General features: G+C 41.7%; 1 non-coding gene across 1 annotated transcript; it reads right to left on the bottom strand.

Annotated features, from left to right (window-relative positions):
• Nucleotides 1-595: 595 nt before the first annotated feature.
• Nucleotides 596-4,613, bottom strand: LOC100766582. Its single transcript, XR_004772034.1, has 2 exons — nt 4,456-4,613; nt 596-1,295 (listed from the first exon to the last, which is right to left on the bottom strand). It is a non-coding gene; the product is annotated as an uncharacterized LOC100766582 (transcript).
• Nucleotides 4,614-4,868: the final 255 nt, after the last annotated feature.

The raw sequence follows: 4,868 nt of genomic DNA, 5'->3' as shown, positions 1-4,868 counted from the left end.
ATATACTGAGAAAACAGCAATAAATAAACAGCTTCTGCACAACCACTCACCCCCTTCTCTCTGCTGTCTTAGTATTCTGTTGACAATTATTATTGCTTTGGAAAAGACATGTATAATAATTGTGAATGGTCTTTAATTTTCTAATGGTTTGGTCCTCTATCCTTTTTCTTGGCTTTGCAGCAGTCCCATCCCATGATTAGCTCCAGTACTCTCAAGGTGAGTCCTATTTTTGGCTCTCATCCCTTGGCACACATGCATTGATTAAAATGTCATGCTTAAAGTTCAGTGAGACTCTCACAATGGGAATAGTGAAAATTATTTTAAAGGTAACTGTTTCTTAGACTCGAAAAAGAAACCCCAGACAGCTTCCCCCCTTTGGTTCTATCTTTGCTTTAATGGAGTAACATTTGAAATTCAACAGACATATAGAAAACGCCAAGCATTGTGAGGGGTTGAGACTACACTATGTGTTGCTTGAGGTGTTATGTACAACCCACAACATTTTTAGATAAACAACATTCACTGCTGCTCCATCACATCTGATGGCCATGGCCCAACAGAAGTCATCACTGTAAATCATGTCACATAGCCACTGTAGGAGGTCACTGTTTCATTTTATTTTATTTTTAATCATAAAAAGGAGTATTTCCGTAATTCACAATGTGAGAGAGTTCCTGAACACTGTAGGTATGAAATATTGTTCATTAACTTTCTCTTCAAATTGAATTTTTAAAAAACAGCATGACTTTTAAAAGTTGTAGTAAAATGATGGGGGTGTGAGTTAATTTCATCATGTTGATCCAACATGCATATAAGTGCAGATATTCTCTAGAACAATAACAGCATTAAAGTGTAATTCCTTAAGAATTCATGAGGAAAGGGTAACAGGATTTAAGAGTCTTTTCCAGGCATTTAAAATTTTCTATAAAACTCTTTATCCCAAGACTCACCATCTAAGTGTGGTACACAAAGTATACTGAATACATTGTTCTGTGTTGAGATGGGGAAACAGAAATGGCCATTTTCATATAATAAAATCTTCTGGTTGCTCTTGGTTGTTCTCGTGGAGCATCCTCTCAAAAGGCCTATAGTTGAAAAAGACACCATCGCTTTCAACTGCTGGCTGGTATTCCCATTCCATGTCGACTGGGAAGCCACTTCCTGAGCCGGAGCCAGAACCAGAGCCAGAGCCAGAGCCAGAACCAGAGCCAGAGCCAGAGCCTGAGCCTGAGCCTGAGCCTGACCCAGAATAGTCTTCAGTAATAGGGAAGAAATCATTTGGGAATCCTCTCATCCTGAAATATAAAGAAAGAATATCCAGATCTACTTATAAATAATATAATCCCAATTTTTAAATATACAGAAATAAGCTGTGCCCGGAGCAACATAAATGATTGTGGGTTTCAGCAATGAAAGCTGTAGGATCACAAGTTTAAAGCCATCCTTGGATCCATGGTGAATTGCAGCCAGCATTGGGCTATCTGAGCTCTTCCTCAAAAAACAAAATAAAAATGGGGCAGGGGTAGGGAGAATAGTGGGGAGTAGAAGGGGAATATGGGAATAAATTTAGGCACCCAGTTGTTCAAAGTCAAGAGAGAAAACCCTCTTCAGTGCTTCAAAACAAAAGGCCAGAGCAGAAGAGACAACTCAGTAGTTTTTTAAGAGCAATTGCTGTTCTTGCAGAGGATCTGGGTTCAGTTCCCAGCACCCACATGGAGGCTCACAAGCACCTGCAACTCCAGCTTCAGAGAATCTGACACCTTCATCTGGCCTCCTCCATCACCAGGCATGCACATGATGCCTGCACATATATGCAGGCAAACACGCATACACATGAAATGAAAACAGATAAATCTTGGGCTGGAGAGATGGCTCAGGAGCTAACAGCACAGGCTGCTCTTCCAGAAGTTCTGAGTTCAATGCCCAGCAACCACATGGTGGCTCACAACTGGCTGTAATGAGATCTGTTGCTGTCTTCTGGCATGCAGGCATATGTACAAGCACAATACTGTATACATCATAAATAAATCTTCATTAAAAATAGATGTCTTGGGCTGCAGAGATAGCTCAGTCGTTAAGAGCACTGACTGCTCTTCCAGAGGACCCGGGGTTCAGTTCCCAGCACCCACACGGCAGCTGACAACCGTCTGTAACAAAAGATCTGACACCCACACATATACAGACATGCATGCAGGCAAAACACAAAACACATATAATAAGTAAATTATTAAAAAATAGATTTCTTTAATAAAAAACAGTAAGCCAAGCCCTCTATATCCATGTTTGCTTATACTCATCTATTAATTCACTGCACTCATTGAATCTATATTTACCCAAAGCAAACAGAGGTGAACAGCCTACACTGTTCATATCACTAACTACTGAAATCCTGTGTTTTATATTTTCTTAAGCACCATTTGCCTTTAAAAACAATAAAAACTCTTTTGATATTTTCTCCTTAAAGGGCACACTGTGAAATCATTCTAGACAGATGACACTGTTTCCTAATTGAAGTTTCCACAGAATTTCTAATGAATAATATAGTTCTAAAACAAAGATTAATGTTCCTTCTTTGTTCTTCTCAGATAGGTAGAATGTCATTTTGAAAGCCAAGTTGGTCTCAGGCTCTTGACTCTCTTGGCTCATCCTCCTACATGCTACACTTACAGGTGCATACCTATGTGCCTTTGTTTTTGTTTTGAGACAGGGTTTCATTTGTATATCCTAGGCTGGCCTAGAACTCCCAGAGATCCATCTGCCTCTGCCTTCTGAGTGCTGGGATTAAAGGTGTGAGACACCATACCTAGAAAAGGTTATTAGCCTTACCAGAACATAAAAATTAATTTTTCTCTTCTAAATATAATTCTTGGATCTGTATTCTTGAGCTAAATGGGGAAGCTGTCAGGGCCGAGTTAAAAAAAAAAAAAGTGGGTTGGTTAAACACACTTAACTCATTCTAAAGACCACACAAAAACCAGAGCAGAGAAATGGTGCCACCCATCCTTGGCAAATCTGGACAGCAAAGCATCATTGCCAAAAGTTGAATTCAAGCCCAGAATGGTGGCACAAACTAGTAAGAGACACAGAAAGGGAGGGTGGTGACCACAAATTTGTGACTGACTAGCCTGGTCAACATATGAAAACCCTGTTCAAAAGGTGGGTGGGTTTGAATGTTATAGCCTGAGGGTCTTTTTCTCCAGGAAAATCACACTCCATAGACTGTAAAACTGATCAGAGTTATAGCTAGTCCCGCATGCATGCAAAAAAATAAATATATTTTGTTGACCATTTGGTCCCTGTCCTCACTGCTTGAGATGCAAAAGGGAAAGAAAGATGAGGACTCTGCTCAAAAAAATTAATATTCTAGTGAATAAATCAATCAGGAAAATGGTAGGGAATGCTGAGACAGGAAATGTGAAATGTCATCAAATGAACCCAGGAGGCTGCTTCAGCCCCACAGATCAGAGAGGGCTGGATGCAGACGTGGCAGCTACTGACATACAGATGGAACTGAAAGGTGTGAAACAGGCAGAGGTCGCCTTGAGGAAGCACGGAGGCTTGTGACAGAGCCAGGACACGCCACATGTTTAAAATGAGCAAAAGAGAACTTAGCTACCAAAACCCAACAGCCTGGAGCAGGTTGATGGTAGAAGCCCACAGAAAGGGGCTTTGAAGGGAAGTGGAGAGTCAATCATTTTAAAAGGCAGTGAAGTGGTCAAGCAACCTGAAGATAGAGACACAATCAATAGATGTGCCTCAGTAACCAAACACTCTGGATCGAGGAAAGAAGCAGGAGTCCAAGTGTATGTGTTGGGGGAGGGGCAAGCATAAGCACCCCTCATAGGATAAAGGTGCGAACCTTTAATCGCAGCACTCAGAGGCAGAAAGAAGTAGGCTGATCTCTGTGATTTCAAGTCCAGCCTGATGTACAGAGCAAGCTCCAGGCCAGCCTGGGCAACATAGTCAAATCCTATCTCAAAAAAAAGGGGGGGGGGCTGGAGAGATGGCTCAGAGGTTAAGAGTGCTGGCTGCTCTTCCAGAGGTCCTGAGTTCAATTCCCAGCAACCACATGGTGGCTCACAACCATCCATTATGAGATCTGGTGCCCTCTTTGGTGTGCAGATATACATGGAAGCAGAATGTTGCATACATAATAAATAAATCTTTAAAAAAATCTAACTTGATTTTAATATATAAACTCTTTATTTGCATAAATAAAACTATGTTCGATGGTTTTAATGTATGTTGGTGGGAGGATAGTGTTTGTTCCTGCCACCCACAAGAAAACCTTACAAAAACATGGATGAACCCATGTGTGTTGCCACATCTCATGCTTCATTCAGCTCATGTGGCACACTTTTCCCTAATGTGAAGCAGAAAACAGAGCTACCCGCAGCAGGAAGCTGAAAAGAAATACTGCACCACTTCTGTGAGATCAGACAAAAGTCCACTTACAGAACAGGATTGGCCATTGGAGGGTCAATGTTGTTGGATCCATCTGCGTTTAGGTCAAACAGTGGTCCCTTCTGCTCCACGCAGTTTGCAGAGATGCTATCGGGATTGCAGCGTACCCATTGGTACCTGGCTCTCCGAGCAGGATAACCTGTTCAAACAAGGAACCCATGTGGGCAGTAAGTCTCTCTCACATGGGCTCATCACAATGACTATACTCTGTTTCTAACAAGTTAATTGGACTCTTTCATTCTTCTTCCTTTGTTTTTTTCAAGACAGTTTGTCTCCATGTATCCCTGGGAGTTCTGGAACTCCCTCTGTAGGCCAAGCTTGCCTGGAATTCAGAGACCTGCCTGCCTCTACCTCACAAGTGCTGGGATTAAAGGCATGCACCACCACTACTGCCTGGCTAATTA

Source organism: Cricetulus griseus (genome assembly GCF_003668045.3).
Source record: "Cricetulus griseus strain 17A/GY chromosome 1 unlocalized genomic scaffold, alternate assembly CriGri-PICRH-1.0 chr1_0, whole genome shotgun sequence".
Classification (NCBI taxonomy): Eukaryota; Metazoa; Chordata; class Mammalia; order Rodentia; family Cricetidae; genus Cricetulus; species Cricetulus griseus.
Note: the sequence above shows the minus strand (reverse complement) of the source record. Positions and strands in the feature narration are given on the sequence as shown.